This window comes from Ambystoma mexicanum, chromosome 4q (assembly GCF_040938575.1).
Source record: "Ambystoma mexicanum isolate Mex_15411 chromosome 4q, UKY_AmexF1_1, whole genome shotgun sequence".
NCBI lineage: Eukaryota > Metazoa > Chordata > Amphibia > Caudata > Ambystomatidae > Ambystoma > Ambystoma mexicanum.
Window position 1 is genome coordinate 1,219,105,558 of NC_090928.1, and position 18,902 is coordinate 1,219,124,459.

At 42.7% G+C, this 18,902-nt stretch overlaps 1 long non-coding RNA gene across 1 annotated transcript in view; it reads left to right on the plus strand.

Moving 5' to 3' along the window:
• Positions 1-3,232: 3,232 nt before the first annotated feature.
• The window catches only part of LOC138468285 (uncharacterized), a 103,993-nt gene continuing 88,323 nt past the window's right edge, over positions 3,233-18,902 (plus strand). The window contains exons 1-2 of the long non-coding RNA XR_011268236.1: positions 3,233-3,377; positions 4,474-4,524. This is a non-coding gene — a long non-coding RNA (uncharacterized lncRNA). The remainder of the gene's footprint in view (positions 3,378-4,473; positions 4,525-18,902) is intronic.

Here is an 18,902-nt window from a genome sequence, read left to right on the forward strand (position 1 = left end):
ACATCTGAACAAGGCATTCTGCTCTATCTCTTTCAATAGCGGGACTCTCCATCTGAACCAAAGCACCCCATTTCCAAGTGTGTACTGCTGCCCAGCCTGCCTGGCACCCCTGAAGCAGCATGGGTGGGTGGGAGAAACACTGGCCCACCGCCACCTCTATGGCCCCACTAACGGAAACGGTGTGGGCTCTACAGGCTCCGAGGGCCAATGTATACAGTGTGCCTCACATTACCAGGCGATGGACAGCCAGATGCCTGACGCGGTGCAAGCCACTGTGCTTTTACTGTCAGCTCCCATGAAAGGGAGATTTAAGGGGAGCGATTTAGTAGTGGAGTGGCGATGCCTGTCCATTGCCAATTACCTCTCCCCTAATGGGCACACAATGGCACCTGCCATCCAACCTTAAGCTAGATAATAATAATGATTTGTTATTTATATAGCGCCTTAAGCCAAAGGGCTTTACAGAGAACATATGTACATACATTTATCATCCCAACCGAAGTTGGTGCTCATTTATCGACCTCGGAAGGATGAAAGGCTGAGTTGGCCTTGCCGGGATTCGTACCTGCGACCTGCCGATCACACATAGATTGCAGCAGCAAGCGCTCAACCCACTGAGCTATCTTACCGACAAATGGTCAACCCTCATAACAACTTCGAGAAAGTGCCATGTTGTGCACAACTGGTGTCAACTGATTTTGGTAGAAATAAACCACAACTTGAGCACAAGTTCACCTTTTCAAAACGGTGTTAAGCGATTGGAAGCAAAAGAATGTAAGCAAGAGAACAAGCAGGATAACACACGGGGAAGGGGCACACTGCCAGAGACTCTGTAGGCATGTGTTTCATTCGGGTTTATCGTCAATAATGACTCGAGGTGTGGTCAGATACCCCTCTGCATAGCTGAGTTGGCTCTGCAGACTTCATTCTACAAGCAAAATCCCATTATCATCCAGGAGAGCGTGGCAGTGCACATCTGCTCCCCCTTTCCTCATGATAAAAGTACTCCCTCTGGCACTGCGGGAAGGGCATCGCTGACTGATGCTCAATCCGTCCAAATCAAAGCTGTTTAAAGTGCTCACATCCATAGTGCCACATGCCACCTCTTCTCACATCTCATTCCCGTTGGGCATCATTTCACCTGCCGCCGCAATCCTCCATCCTTGGGGTCCAGCTGGACAGCGAGATGTGCCTCTCCACAATCATGACTAATGCCAACAATGAAGCCACCTCCCGCTACTCATCGTGCGCAATGTCTGTCCCGTCTCACCTTCCACTGATCCAAACCTCAATGTTGAGCAACTACCCAAAGGAGTTAATCAGACGAACTCTTGATTTAGGGCCTACAAAAAAGTCACCATATATCCCCTCATTCCCTTCGAATGCCTGACCTCCTTTGCACCAGATTCAGTCCTGTATGTCTGTCTGTGTGTGTGCTGTGCGTGGACACGCCCGTCCCTTGTAGTATGTATGCAGCACTGCAGCAGTGACATTGGGATCCTAGGGTGAGGCTCGAAATGTGGCCTGTCAATGGATCGTCTGAATGCTTTGGCCATGCTGTCCATGGAAAAACAACTAATTCAAGAGATCCCTGACTTCAATACACGGACTATTGATAAATTTGCCTCTCTGAAAAATAGACGTGCACAATTTGTGTACAAACTTTCAAAATGATTGACCAGTGAATGTTCTGTTACAAACAAGCTATTTGCAGTTATTTTGTGGGTTACCTTGAATTCTTTGTTTCAATGGCCTTATATATGTTAGGATTTTGTGTAAGGTTGCAGTGATCTATTTGACAGAACAGTGAGAAATGTGAAGTATGTTTTGATGTTATGGTTGTTGGTTGATAATAAAGCACTCAACATAATAAACTTAGTAAACTATTTCTGTTGCATTTTTCTCCATGCAATATGTATGTGCTATTTCTGAGACCTGTGTATTCCACGTGTTGCAACTTTGAGCAACTGAAGCAATGGCAACTCAGCGAGGCAGACAGCCATTAGAGATAGGACAAATATGTTGCATTAATTAAGTGGTTAAAAACTAAAGTAATATCTTAGCTTAGTTTCCCCCTTTCAGAAAATGCCTAAAATCCAGAGGATGAACGCATGTGAATGCCAGTAACAGCATGACAAACATGTTTCCATCATTACTGACTATATAATGAATTTCTTTATGCATACACGATAGTACCAGCTATTCTCAATACAAGCTGCTGTAAAATACACCATCACACTTGCACACTAAGAATAGTGTACCACCATTAATATGTTTCATATTTCGGTGGGTTTGTTGGACAGTAAATTGCACATTTTGGAGGCCATTTTTCCAAAAATTTCGCGGGGGGAGAACCCCCCCGCAGCTCCATAGGGGGGATGGGCTCGCGCGCTGCGCGCGCTCGCTACTAAATTCGCCCTGGGAAATGTACGCCCCACCAGCTTTCAAACTCACCAGCCGCCATTGGTGACACCCGCCAAAAGCATGTGAGTTGAGAGCTATGCTCTAGTCGGAACCTTACAATGAAAGTTTTCCGTCTCGCCCAGTTACAGAAGCTTACATGTACTTCTGCTTAAATTTACTCTTGACACCGTGGGGCCCGTTGTGGCACTCGCCGAGGACGAGCGAACATGTCGCTTTTGCAAAAGGCTTGGGCAAATAGAAACTTTAAAACATTATTGTAACGTTATCACCTCTTAGAGAATCCGCTATTTTGGTAAATTTGTGCACGGCTCAGCAGCCATTGAAAGTGATACTTTTTGGACACATTTGTTATCGTGCAATCAGATTTTATTAATGATTGCACTAGCATAATTCTACAAATCTGTATTATAATATTTGATTGTTCGAATGTTATTTTAATACTGTTTGTTCGTATTGACTTTCTGTAAGGTTTACTTTTAAAAACATATGCACAATGTATTAAACTGGAAAAAAATGATAATCTACTCTGACAGAAATGTCACACGTGTTCAGGCATTGAACAACTCATATGCTCACCTGCCTGTCAGCTTCTTGAGGCACCTTGTATGGCTGTAGGGTTCGGGGAGGTGTCGGGTGAACAGATGTGTTGTCCTTTTGACACACTGCGAGTAAAACGGGGAGTAAAAGGATTCACTGATTTGTCCTTTGGCGAGGCAATCATTTTTGTTACCCAAATGAACCACCGGTTCAGAATAAAAACACTTGCTGGGGTGTAGAGGAACTCTCGCGAGATCTGAAGATCCCGCGAGATTTCGCGGCCATCTTGTTTCCTGAGGCACCCCCGCCACCGGCAGTTAAACCGCTGCCGTTGGCGCACGTGGGCGGCCGTTGGCTTTGAATCACTGGCGGCGCGGGAACGTCGTCGTCGTCACACCTGGCGCAGCACTGGCAAGGTGATGATTTTGGGGAAATAGTGATTAGCGCGAGCACATTAAACACGAGGCAGCGACTAAGGTGCTCGTGGGAACACCTCTTGTTTCACGTAGAAGTATTTTGACTAGGGCCCTTGTTAAGGTGGAGGACTTGGGCCTGCGAGTTGCTTAAGTTCAACAGTAAACGGATTCCCTTCTTTCTCTGCTACCGGGAGGCGTTTTTATTATTTGCCCACGTCTTCATCTCTCTCCAGGGTCCTGGACCTCTTCTCCACATCCTTGTCGGCAGAGATCCCACAGGGCCAGGATGTCCATGGCTCCCACAAGGGAAGGGCGTAGGAACTGCAGCCTGCATCTTGACAAGCATTGATTTTTTTCAGCACACTACCACCCAATAAGTGTAGAAACACACAGCAGACATTCTTCCATTCACTTGTTTCGTGTTCTGTTCTCCGTGAAATATATATGAAATCATTTTAAAAGTCTGCAATGTGTGAGTTATGGAATTTGTATTTATTGTTTTATATAGCGCCTTAATTCAAGGCGCTTTACAATGAACAACAAAATATACATTAAACATGGAACAGTAGAAACTATAATGGTAAACGTGAATCAAATCAGAAAATTAGCATGTAGAACAATTTACATATGAGAAAGAAGAGGAGAGGAGGGCGGGGTGGAGAAAGAAGGGGGAGAGAGAGTAGTGAATAGTAGGAAGAAGGGCGATTTAGACTAGAAGGGGAAGCTAAAGAACAAAGAGAAGGGTAGAAGGAAGAGGGATGTACTTAGGAATAAAATGCAACGTCACAGAACCACATGTGTATCGATGTATGCACATTTCAAGTTAAGGAATAGGAGCAGCGAAATGACTCTCTATTTACTACTGCTCTTAAGATAGGTGGCAGTGACCCACTCATTTCTACATAATGGTGGCATATGACAAAATGCACCGATGTTTTGTTTGGACCTTTATTACATAGGCAATTAAACAAATTCTGAAAACTGTCATACGCGCAAGTGCGCCATTTTGAACACACATCTAAAAAGCTGATATGGTGCGATGTTTTATAGTTTAAATGTGGAATGTGTATATAATGAAGTTTTGTTTGTATTTTAGTGTTAAGATTTTATGCCTGGTGAAGTTATGACGAAGATGCTGGAGACTCAGGTATGTTCAGTTGTCCCTTTATTCAGCTATATTATTTAGTATTGAAGTACATGAAGTAGGAGACACTGGTGGAACACAGGGGTAGGGACCTACTGCCACACACAGTCCATATATGACATCACTCACACTGACGTCGTACAGACAGGCATACAGAGATTGAAAAGGGGAGGCCACATGCCACACACGCTCACACACGGAAATGCAAGAATTCTAGACAACTACTGCAAACTGCAGGGGCACACCAAAGTAAAAGGCATCCTCCACCTGGCCTGCTTTGCTTCCACCTATAAGGCACGCCACGTGCCAACTAAGCACAGTCCAAAGCATGTTCACGTGCCAACTAAGCACAGCCACATGCACTGTTACAAAAGACATGTTTAGCTTGAAAATCTACTCCACTACAGTCGCCACATTAAAATTGAGATTACCCAACAGTCAATCCTTCACAGTATTGTAGGGGTTCAATTATAAGTACACCACACTGCTCCATTAAATGGTGATAGCAATCACCCAATTTTTCACAGACTTGTGTGGACTTCGTGTACGCAGCCGCTTCTCCAAACAACGAGTTGGGGGAAGATCTCTCTCCGCTGCAGGGGCCTCCCTCTGGAACAGCCTTCCTGCCTCCCTGAAACTTGAGGAGAACCATCTCCGGTTCCGGAAGCACCTCAAAACCTTCCTCTTTGCCTCCGCCTTCTCTCCCCCTCTCCCCTGCTAAAATTTACTGAAACTACACCGAATATGCAACTAGGCCACTCACCGTTCTCGGTCCTTGGCCCAGCCACTCTCCCCTGCACTGCCTCCCTGGCATCCCTTGCACTGCGGGACTGTATCTGTATCCCTACAGCCCTCCTTCCCAGCACTTGTCTGCACTTACCGCGCACTTGCCACAAGCTGGCCCTTTTATTTATCCTGTATTAACCCTGTACTTTCCCTTTCTCCCTTCCCCCTTGCACTTTTCCCTTTCCCCTCTACCCTTGTACTTGCGCGATCTGAATGACACCTGGCCTAATAGGATCGTTGTCTGTCTCCCCTTGTCCCCCCCACCTCATCGCGCCTTGAAACATTTGTGTATAGGCGCATTACAAATGCCATATCATATCATACATTCACAGTTTACAACTATATCTGAGTTAGCCGTTCAACTTCTAACACTGGACCCTTTAAAGTGGATTTAGACTTCACCAAATTATTCATAGTATTACAGGGACTCAGTTTACACACGTTCACTTTTTTCAACTGAGTCTGAGGTAGCCGCTGACATACGATACACCAGCCTGGGAAGCCCATTAAATTGAGGGATATCAATTACTAAATTGCTCACTATAATAGCAACACACTTACTACCATTATCTCATCTGCAATACCTAGTTGGACTGAACACATTATACAACGCCTCGTTGGTATACGGGTTCAAGCATTCTCAGAGTTGGAAAATGTATTAACCTAGTAGCCTAACTATGCCAATTGCAACTAGTATAATGCTGCAGTTGCTTTTTCCCTTTTTTTGCACAACATTCACAGACACTGAGAGAATGTGTTCAATTATTTTGTAATGCTGCTTGAAATGCCCAGTAACATCCACATTAGACAGAAACTTGGAGACAACAGGAACAACATATTCATTAGATGTCTTAATTCAGCCATCTAAAACCACAGTTATATTGTATAGATGCAATTAAGCACACCACAATTTATAAACATGCCTGCCATGTGGTTGTGCAGGGGCTATCAGCCTTAAGCCGTCTGAGCACGAATTCAAACATCCCAACATCAAAACCGTATCTCGCTTTATAAGGGATGCTCACTCATCAACTATTATCACAAGAAAAATCAGTCATTAAGACTCTTAAAACTATGGCTAATTTAGTGCGCTTATAGGAATAGAGCGGCACACACAATTGACATTTAATTTGGACACTCGAATTTCATTGGGCCAAGAGCTTTAACAGGTCGGGTGAAAATTCATCCAGGCCTCTGTACAGGGTGTAACGGTCACTCAATTTTCCAGTTTCACTTGTGTCGATCCTGGAAATATGTTGCTGATGTACTTTCTGATTCAGTTGCCCCCTACCATACTCTCCTCTTGTTATTTCATCCTCTGTACACTTGGCATCAGTTCCTCGGTTTGCGCTCATCAAGATGCCCCTTGTTGGTATGCAGGGCCAGGCTGAAACCCCTGCATATCTTCTGTCCCTTAAGGATTTCTAGGCGGTCAACCACTCTGCATCTGCTATAGTTCCAATGGCATCTGTTCTGCGAGGTTGCACATCACTTACGCGCATGCTCGTTTCTGCTCTTTAAGTCATCGTTTTACACTCTGCTGTGGACAGGGAAAGAGCTCTGCCGCCTCCCATTGATATTGCACTAACACCACACACCAGGCCAAATCACTTGTTAACATGGTGGCCACTGCGACATTTGTGCTCATTCGCTCCACTATCACTCCTACAGCCTTAGATAGCCACTCAGTTTGCATTGGGAGTCAACCACTCAGCTGGTAAACCAGCTCTCTTACCCAGCTTACATCAGGCTATCTAATCAAACAACTATATCCTCGCCCACACAACTCCCTACTGGCGTTAGCTCTCTTTTTTTTGGTAACCTGAAAATCCACCTTAAGGTTGGTGCTACTCTGCATGCTCAGTTGGATTTCCTTTCCTCACTAGGCCTCTCCAAGATTCCACTGGTTGGATTATCACAGCTGAAAGGCGTTCTATTTCTTTGCTGGAGGCCTCCCTGTGCAGTGGGACTTCCTCTGGGGGTTTGGGAGGGGGAAGTGGGGGGGTTGATTTTGACTGCGCTGTTGGTGCGTCTAAGAAAACTGTTTGTTATTCCCCATAGTCAATCCCTGCTCAGCTTGGATTTCAGGAGGGGAGGGCGACCCAATGCTTGGCGATTATGGGGCACCACTTGAGTTTTTGAGGAGAGTGCCATGGGTGCTGCAAAGGTCAAGGCACTGGGATTGAGCAACAGAAGTCACTAGCACCGGCGATCACTGTGGCCCTCGCTTTCGCCATCACTTAATCGCTCTGCATGGTGATTTGTGGATTGCTGATGCTCCTCTAAGGTGCCTGGCGGGAGGTCACAGTGAGGAAGTAGAGAATAGTATTGCAGTATGTTGTCCCTATTATGGAGTCTTGTGGTTCTCCACTCTCAGATCAGCATCCAATAAGGCCTCTTACAGGGTTGGCTGGGCTTCCCAGTCTCTTGGCTAAAGGGCTGGGTGCTGCCATTTATTGCGACCGTGGCAACTTGAGTACTGACCATGATGTTTTGGGCTCTGAATCCTCCCACAACACAGTGGACAGGCTGCTGGGAAACCCTATCTCCTCCTGCTCTCAACAAATGAAAGGAAGGAGCGCTAAATGGAGATATATGGATTGCAGACGCCCCTCCTCCACAGAGTCTTGGGGTCACAGTGAGTAGGGGATAATAGGATTGCGGTCACTCTTTGTCCCATGTATGTTGTTGCTATTATGTGTATGGGGTCTGACAATTCCCCAATCTCAGGTTTGCAACTGTCAAGGCCTCTTGCAGGTTCTGCTTGGCTTCCCAGTCTCTTGGTATGGGTACAGTGCTGTTATCTGCCCCTGTTGAGGCCAATGGTATCTTGAGCCCTGACATAGAGTCCAAGCAACATTTTGTCTGTGAATCCACCACAGCACAGGTGACAGGCTGCCGGGAAAACCCTATCACTTGCCCATTTTGGGTCGGACTTTCAGTACTGCCTAAAATGAAACTGTCTAGTAGGTAGACTGACTTTGTCTTGCCTCTGCCCTCCTTCTCTCCCTGTTGTTGTACCTGTGTTTCTTGCAGACAATCCCAGCTTGATATGGATTACATGAAGAAGCTGGTATAGTTTTTCTTCAGTGCATCATGCATGAGGAATGGAGAGGGGCTCTGCTTTCTGCGCTGGCAGGACGGCCTAGCCTTTTGAATGAATGCATGCCCAACTGGTTGCTATGGTATCCTACCAACACCAGCAGCTCAAATGAATCTATGACTCAAGTTGCCTCACAGGCAGTTAGACAGATTAAATTGTAGTCAGGTGTGGTGTGAAAGGGTCTGGTTTTGTGTTATCTTTTTCTTGTAGAACTCTTTGACTTCAAAACACATTATGTTGGTGGCAGGCTATATATGATTGTAGAGGAACAAGTTAATGGTATACAAACAAGAATGTTGAATACAGGTCTTGTTTTTAATGAGATATGTTTTTACAATTACATTTAAATTGGATAGAATTTCCATGTAAGTTATTATTTTGGCTACAGTTTGGTAGAACCAGTATTGCAGTGTTTAGAGCATTGAACTTATGATCTGTGGGGAAGTGACGAATTAAAGAAAGAGGTTTGTGTTTTAATTATACTGACAATAGGTGCAATAACTTAAATGTGTTGTTTGAGCATTGCTGGTAATCGTTTTCTTGGCAACACTGCTGATATGGTCGCTCTAAACCTGCCAAGTAGTGGTGATTTTGTAGTGGTAGAGCCCATGATGTCTGTCTTCTCCGATTTGTAGCAGACTCCAAATCGATCTGTCGTTTGTGACAGTTATGCAAGCAATTCAAAATCCTGTCTTTAGACACCCCTCCCACAACATTAAACAAAGGCTGTAGGCTGAATTATAGTGTCATCACTATGGTTCTTTCCATTACTATTATTCAATACCATAGGGAATTTCGAGGGTCTTAGCAAAGGATTTGCAGAAAGAAACATGGTCTAAAAATCTGCTAGGCACTCACATTGGCGAGGACATTTTATGAAGGGAGTTCCATTTGCATTGGACTCTACCTAGCTGGCGAGAATAGGGATGTTTGATACTTTTATTTGAAATTACAGCAAACAGTTTGCAGTACTAGGAAATACAAGTTTCACTGTGCTGGCCTTTGGGTGCCAGCATTGCACCAGATATGAAGTGTGCTTATGGTGACAGGCATTTTACAGAAGGCAGTGGTAAATATGTTGTCACCTATCTTTTTTGGGTGAGTGCATTTGTCTTGGGTAGAGTGTGGAAACTAAGGTCTAGTGGAATTTTCAAGAATTTGCTAGGCCTGCACTCTATTTTCAATGCCACGTGATCATTCTGGTGATTACATCTGTGTTGAACTGAGAAATGAAACCCTTACACAGGGATTGTTTTCTAGCAAATTTAAAACATAGCCTCCTTAGTGTATGGGGTCAAGAATGGAATAAGAGCATTACCCATAGGGAGTAAGGAAATGTCAAAGGGAACTATAGAAACATCTTCTCATCTCATGCCAGCAGATAGGTTTACATATTGGTTAATAGGGCCTGTATCTCTAGGGTACAAAATCCGGGTGGGTTGGAGGGGTTGTGGAATCATGGCTTATGGGTTTATCTGGTGAATGGCTGAGTTCGGGGATTGGAGGGTGTATATTGACAAGTAATTCATTTGTTTGTAGCCCCAGTGTATATACATATCTGAGCACCCCCTGTACAATGTGAAGAGGGAATTGCGTACAGTATTGTGGAATATTGCTGGCCTTGCAAAGAACATGAGATGTCTTACTGGTATAACTGTAATAGGATTATCACATACTTTGCTTTCAAGACACTTAGATGACTTGTACTGAACCCTGGATATATTCAGCAATTTTGATATTCAAGCTATGGAAGGAACCAGAGGGAGGCCTAGGCCTGTTGGAGGTCTGCTGGTTTGGGTTGATTCATCCCTCAATTTGAACATTGAGGCCCAACATACCCCTTTTCAATACAGGATCTAAATTTAGTTTTTAAAAATTGATTGACAATTTATTCTTTATTAACAAACTTATTTGATTAGAACTTTTGTATTGATATGTTTAATGTCATCAGAAGTTATTTATACACCAGACATAACATAAGCAACAATGCAACATTTTGTGTACCAATGAATGAAGACACTAGTGAGGAGAGTGTAAAATGTAAAGGTTAACTACATGAATGTAGACACATAGATGTGATAAAAAGTCTCTGAAAACCATTTTCAGTGCAAGGCTCTGTGCAGCTGCCTAAAGTTAGTGTTGCACAGGGCAGCATCCGGTATACTGAATGCTTGCCCCATCATTTGCTGTGTAAGAATAAGTTCAGAAGTTTCATCCATCAAGAAATGTTCACAATGTTAAAGGAAAGATCTAGCTGGAGACTAAGTTCATAGTATGGTGTTGCTGCATTCAGGGTAATGACAGACGTCAGGTGTACAAGATGGCCCCTGTCTGCCATTGATATCAACTGTTTTCAGTATAGATTGAAATACAACTTTTGGTGGAGGACTGGACCGGTAATGGCACTCTAGCCCAAGCCTGGTCTTCCCAAGTTCAGTATCCCAGCCTTGCGCTCCCACAAGAATCAGTATTCATCGCTTTTAGTATTCAGAACTACCATCTGGGGTGCTGATACTGTTTTGTTTTTAAGGGAACCAGGCGTTGCACAATTCATGCTTCCCTTAAAAAGAAATTACACGTGTCCACAATTGCAAATATCTATTTCCAGGACCTGGAGGTGCGCAGGTAAGTGAGCTGTGGGTTGACTGGTGGGGCAGGAGGGGTTTGCATGAGGCAATCATTTGGAAGACTGACTGTGGCACAGTCTCCAATGATCATGTAAAGGCTGGGGCAGAGACATATTACCGGCATGAAATTCAGGCAGCTACTTTCAGATTCTGCTTGCGTTCCCGGCCTCTTGATTTGCCAGCTCTCTCCCCCAGGTGGTAATATATAATGCAATCATAATCGGAGATCAAAGCAAGCTCTGGAGACTAACTACAAAGTATGGTATTGTAGTAAGTCTCTAGATGTACACATTGTGTGGAAATATTGATTGCTACTTTGCGTAAACACCTAGTTAGGTTTCTGAGCACACTAGGTTGAGTATTGTAGTTTGCAGGTATCTCACTTTAAAGGTAGCTGGTATAAAGCAAGGGGGTGGGAGATAGAATACCAAAGAGTTTGGGATTAGCTCATGAGTTGAGCATCAGTTGCACAAATATATCTAACCAGCAGATCCCGAACTAGGTTTCCCATCTAGCATTTAGTTGTCTGATCACCTCTGATCTATTTTCAAGTGTTCACACGTCAAAAGGATGCACTTTCCCCATCAAAATGAAATCTAGTTGACACTATAAGATTTAGATACATTCACCTTTACTGATAAACATGGAGACAATGCAGTCTTTTACAGAAGAAATACAGTAATTATGCATTATTTAACAACTGAAATGTTTATGAATGGAATTGCAGGATTCTTAAAAAAACAAAAAACAATAATACGTACCGGTTTTTGCCAAACCTAATGTAGTTGGCTCATTAAAAGTATCATCCCGATTGACTTCTGGTATGAAGCTATTTAAAACAACATTTCTTGACTAGCACTCCCACAAAGGTCTTTAGCACTTTTAAGAGTGGCAGAGATCATTATTCCTTCTTCATCTCCCTTCGCCGTTCTGAACCTCATTAGATAGAAGAAAGATGGTAGGAAGAGCCTTGAGGGCAAGAAGAATGCAAGGTACACTGGGTTTTCATTGAATGAGGTAATTTAAATCGCCACCTCTGCTACAAAAGTGTCAGTTTAATTGGCAAACCTACATAATTTTATATCAAGTGGCTATGCAACACTGCTTATTATATGCCTTGAAATGTGTACAACATGCCCAATAATGCCAAAGGCATAAGGACCATATGATTAGCCAAAAGCCGTATTCGCAAGGGACTGGTGATTAGTTAATATATTTTATGTATTTGAACGATCACTGTCCCCTTAGTTTGGAACTGTTAAAATCGGTGGTACCCTGAAAAATGTGGATTACGGAAGAAAAATATTGAGTATCCAAGGCCACTAGAAGCCTGCAATCAGGTGGTAACATTCGATCTCAGTACAGTTGCACCTGTGATAAACTGGAGCATCCATCCCTTGCTTGAAAAAAAGTCTTAGATTCTTCTTTAATCTAGAAATTCTGAGAACATATGTTGTAGCGTCCATTTTTCCTTTGGTAACCAAGCCTATCGGCATAGTGAAAATTTACTATTAAGAACACGCAATGGTTTAACACCGAGAGCCTTAGAGCATATCAAGAATTAAAGTGTTTAAAGAATATGGATGTTGTTAGGAGTAACCTTTCCATGATAAGATGTTTCTATAAAAACCTTATTGTAAGTAAGAAAGTAATTTGTGTATGGTACATTTTATATATTTAATTGTTGTTTTAATAAAGCGCCTAATACCATACCTGAGTTTGGTTTCTATGCGTGGATCTGGGAATCGAACCTCTGTTGCTCTGCGTGGTCTTGCTTCCGAGACCAGCGTGTTTCCCCTGTGCTATCCGCCGTTCACAAATGGGGTTCCCTTATGGAGGTTCTACACAAAGAAAAATGGCTCCAGATTTTGGAAGCTAATCACAATGGGGTCTGACATTGTAGTATTAATAGTCATGGTTTGAATATTTTACAACATTGTATATGGAAACATGGTCGCATATGTACATTAATGGTACCGATTAGTTGATGCCGATCATGATTCCCCCCAATACTTACAATTCCCATTGGAGGAGGAACATGCTGTGGTTACAGGACCAGACAAGATTCTGGTTGATATATTTAAGGCTGAATTAGGTGTTTGGGTGCCATTTTCTTTCGTTTATTTTCCTTTCATTTATGTAACTATGACAGCCTCATCTGTTGTGCCGGAATCTTGGGCAAAAGCAAACATTGTACCCATATTCAAAAAAGAGGACTAGGGGACTTCTCAAATTACTGATCAATTTGGTTTCTTCATGCTGCAGGGAAAATGTGTGCTACGGCTTTGCTCATTTGCATGAATATTTGGATTTGGATTGGGGGAAAATGCCACAAGTCTTCTTTAGGCGGGGTTCCAATGTGGCGTGAGCACAATTGAGCAAAGGTAGTTTAGACTTTTCTTAATGTTGCAAAAATGTGACATGGGTGTATGGAATGTATGGAATTTTTGCTGATTGAAAGACCGCATTCGATGGGAGTACCACGTCTGAAATGATGGGAAGCCAGGAGAGACTTAGTTATCACCTTGCCATTTTATAAAGGTCTTCACTCGATATACCAACAATGAAGCGGCTGTGAATTGGAATCTTGCAAGTGATATTACATCCACATTTGTTTATGTGCAGAAGGTGTTTGTCAGTGCTGTGACCTTTCTCCTACTCTTTATTTATTAATCCCTTGACATAGAATGTATTCAGTTACTGACGGATGAGCTCTAAGGAGTGACTTCTCCTTTTTCTGTATGATGCTATACTCATCTCAGACTCCAGTTGGTCGAAGAAAACAACTTTGTATCCCATGACTTTTGTAAGAAGAAAGGTATGGAAATTAATTTTACTAAGACAAAATGGGAATTGAAAAAAGGAGGTGGGAGTGGGAACCACCTTAATGGTGAGAACATATAATCTGACAATTCAAATTAATACTAAATGTATAATGAGCACTGCAGTACCAGAATGGGCACAACTGGGTATACATAAACATTAAGTTGAAATTGGAGACGCTTAACTTCGGTGTTTCATGCTTGCAGCGGTGGTGTGGCAGGAGCTCTGTTGTGCTGGATGTCGGAGGGAGGGGCTTGTTAGACATTCATGTATGGAACGGATTTATAATCACAAATGCAATAGTGCAATAGAAAACAGGAGAGCTGATGTCATGACCAATGCATTTTGGCTAACAAGATATCCTTTATGAGGGCGCATCTAGAAGAGAAATGTATCGAAATAAACAAAAGAAAAACAAGGAAATAAATTATCAATAAGGTTTGGCGTATGCCACTAATAGAAATACAAAGTTCCAATGTATAGTACACGACAGAGTAATTAATACCTGTCTCTCATACGGTGCAACATCAACTTCTGTGAGAGAATAGACAACGTAGAATGATTAATCAAAATCATGTGAGAACGTAACCTAGAGAAACACGGGTCTCAAGCGTGAAAACAGAAAAGATGACTATGTACCCGTCTCTTAGGCTACAGAATGTCAGTCATTGTAAGAAAAAATGAATATAGAAAAGGAAGGATCTTCAAACAAAATACTAAATGGACACAGCCAGCACATCAGTTAATAGGAAATACATTAGTAAAGGCACCTGGTAGGTCAGTAAAAGTCTGTGTGGAAAGAAGACCAAAAAAGTGAGATCACAAGATTGTTAAAAAAATGAAAGTGTAGGCAAAACAATAACCAGAAGACTCACCAAAGTTGTTTCCAAGAAAGGAACTGGGTAGACCGATAGACAGGAGGTCTGTGGTCATATCTGAAAAGAATGGTAGCAAATGCTCATGAAGCATTACAAAAGCATTTGATTATGTTGTGTTAAAGGTACTAATTCAGCGCTAGATAAGGGGACTCACCTACCAACTGCGGGAATAAAGAAGATGCACGGTCGGGGTGGCCACATGGGGAATAACACAAATACTCTGAGCCACAGGCACACTGTATAAATGACTTCACTTGGAATGGTAAGGGGTACCGATACATTGGATGTAATCTTGGTCCAGAACATTGCTCTACGATTAGATAAAGAAGGGGAGGGACAAAAATAGCACAATCACGAATACGCTTAGTGGGCTGAATCTGGGAACTTTTCAATTTAAAACACGTGACCACAACGACAGGGATGTGCAAAGGGGGTGGAGAGGCTCAATTTACTCGTCATATGGAAATTAAGACAACTGGAACTGGGTGAAGTAACTGAGGGTGGTTAGCCAACAAAGCCACCCTGCACGGTAGCGAGGAGGGTGGCTCTGTACCAGTATGCCGATCCCTTGATCGCCGATGCCCATCAGCAGGCGGCAGTCGGAAGGGTACACTGGACGGAGTGGCGTTCCTAGCAGGACCAATCAGACAGTACGTTCCTAAACTCTGACGAGGTGGCCGGCCCTCAAAGTATCTACCACAGAGTCCGCAGCAGTCATCATCTAACCGCTAACGTGTGAATGTCCCTTTCCCACCAGCTGCAGGGTGTCTTGTGTCCCATTCTCAATGGTGCTGAGCAATGGCAGTGTATTAGAGCTGTGGCGGTCAGCACAAATATTGCCTCATTAATAACAAGATGTTCCAGTGTGGGTTGTGAATACAATGCAGCACCACGTGGGTAGGTGAGGTGATGGGAAACTATTGAACTGTTTGCACCAATGATGCTTTCACTAGTTAATTAACTATCTAGGAGGAGCAGATTGCAAACCAATCAAATACCTGAGAAACACAGAAAAAACAAATCCTCCAACTTACAAGTGTTTCTCCTGACCTCCGACTATTGTATTTCTTGTTATAAAACTACTGTTCATATTCCATTCAGATGTCAGCCTTGCGATGAGCGCTACTCCACTGTTCTGTGTGATTTGTGCTCACTCTTCTGTAATAAACAGAATTGCTTCTTGCCCGGTTTGTGCTCCATTTTTGAGTATGTGGTTTTTGTTATGCACTAATTAGGCATGTGATGACGTTATGGAGTATATTGTAAATAAAGTGGGTGGGAAACGTATCCGATGGGAAAATGAAAAATAAGTCCTAAGAATGTGTCCAAACATAAGGTCACTAATGTAGTGACTAAAAAGGTAGAGGTTTAAAATGGTGGGGGGGTGAACACGAATTTGGACAAAAAGGCGAACACAGGTAATAATAATCAAAGGACTGTGTGGAACAGTAAGAAAGCCAGTCGGTCTGTGTATAGAAACAGCATCATAAGGAAGTTCAAAACTACAGGATAGTACAAAAACAGATGAATTACAGAAATACAGACTTGCAAAAAGGGTACCTAAGACTTAGGGATCAGTCATGTGTGTATCAATGGAAAAGTTTCACAAATATAGACATTCGATTGAAATGCAGTTTAAGGAAGCGGTTGATAAGAATTGCTGATTACTATGTGGGCATTGCAGGTTATTGATATCATTTATGCATGTGGGTGCCTCTGGAGCTTTTTCTTCTGGTTTTGGTGCACGGTGTGTCAGTGCCTTGGTTGCACCGTTGCTGTGGGCATGCAGTGTTGGGGTGGGTTTGCTTCAATCTCAACTTTGTAAAATTGGAATTGAAAGCATTATTTTACAGGATTTGATTGTGGGCTTCCAGTACAGAGCAGAGCTAACGATGTGCTTGCACATGATGGTGAGACCTTCCATCGTGTAAACGTAAAGTTCGTAATTCTGAAAGGCTTTTTGATTTTATGGTTTATACAGACTACTATAAATAGTAGGACAAAAAGTTGTGGTATAAGGGTTGCATACTCAAATGGAACAGGAGTGTCTAATAGTAAAGTGACCTCTGTTTTGACTCATGCATACTGGGCTAGTAAATTCGTATTTGGTTTTGAGCTCTAGCTTGATTTATCAATCCCCTGTACGCCATGCACGTTACCTTAGGTTTAGGTTGGACATGCCTCCACTGTCTTCCCTGATGAACACTTGGATTTTTATCTATGCTCCTTTATTTTAATTACATGAAGGAAACTCAATTTCCGTCTATTTTGCTCTGTCTAGTCTGCATATTGATTAGCATATTTGAAGCCAATGTTTACAGAATATGGATTACGAACGTCAACTGAGGCATTGATGTAGTGTTAGTCATTAAATGGTAATTGTGGCTATAGTAAAGTTCATACATAGAGTAAAGTTCGTACATAGAGCATTGGCTCCGGAGGAATATGCTCAAGAGTGCACTTTAAAACTATCAGTTGAAACAGTTAACAACATAACATTTTAATGTGCAATTGTATAATTTGTAAACTTAAAAAAAATATCATGGTTTGTTTGACTTTGATGTTAAACATACAATCTCAATTATTGTCCAATGTGGTGGATGTGGAATACGTTAATAATTGGCTTAATAATGAAAGGTTAAATAAAGCAATGCAGATTATTAACTTCCACAACCTATGCAAACTAGAACCGTGTGCGAATTATGTAAGGCTCAATATTACTATATATTCATAAACAAAGAGATGGGACAACAAAATAAACAATTGAAAGTGTCACACTGGGAAACAAAACACCTCTCTAAGTGGTGTCTCCGTACTCCTATCTTGAAAAAATAGATGGTGTACAAAAAGATTCAAAAAATATATATCATTTATTGTACATAAAAAATGAAAAAATGAAAAAATCAGACGGACTTAACTTAGCACAACAAATAATCGTATAAAATACAATTGTGTTATTCAGTTTTAATAAAAAATCCAAATTTCAACAAATACATCGTCACAGAAATAGCAGCATATCACACCATCATAAAACAAATGTGTCACAGACAATACATATATTCCCGACATGTAACATGTTTCAGTTCTTGATGCCTTTATGTGGCTGAACTTTCTTCATGGGAAAAAACACATCTTATTTCAATTAAAATTCTTCCAATGTTGTGCAGTAGGGGTCCTAGAAACATCCGCCAACGGATGTCATCAGGTAAGCTGAAAGGTATCTAAGGTTGTTCAATTCTCAAAAATACATGTCCTTAACATTGACCTCGATGTCACAAGGAAAACGATCACTGTGTTCTATTGTGAGCCGGAGGACGCCCACTGGACGTCAAAAAGCTGGTTGTCACCACTTTCTAAGATGAAGCCGACGGGTGCCGCAGTCGCACACTCATTCCTCGCCGGCAGGCAACCATAACTCCTAACACTTCCGCATGGACGGAACTTCCATGAAGTAGGCTCAATATTACTCACATGTTCTATGTTACTGTGTACACATTCCCAAACATGCAAAGGTATTGTCACATGGGTATATTTGTATGATGTAATTTGGCCTGGGGAGCCAAACGTAGCTCCTTGTGGCTGTTGACAGGGGTACAAAGTTGCAAGCTACTAGCCAGCCATAGAAGTGACACCACAATTTTACACAGACATACAGCACAGCATTTCTGTTGTGTGTTTTCCCACCCTCTGTCTGCCCCCCCGTGATTGGCTTGCCTCTTTGGCGGCCCACCTTACCTGTTTGCGGGATCCAGGCTGGTGTTTAGATCTACAGCAGGCCTGTGTGAACAGATCCTGCTGCCACTGTTACTGGCCCAGATTCAGGTAAGTACTGCCCCAGACCCCCCTCCTTTTTTCATACTTTTGCTTTTTCCTTCTTCTTTCCCTTCTTTGCTTCTTACAGCTTTTTCTCCACTTTTCCTGCCTTTGTTGTCCCCTGCTTCCCCCAACCCACTTCTCTTGTATGCTTTCCAGCCCTCAGCCCTTCCCCCCTCCTCCACCTGGCCGAATTTGCTGCTGCCCTTTTAAAAGAAGGAACAAGGACAGCCTTGCACAGCCAGCCCTCGGCTATGGGCTTACTGAGCAGCTCCACTCCGTGTTTGCCCGTGTTCACCTGGGACGCCGGACGCAGACTACCTACAGAAACTGATAAGGTAAGTGTGGCAT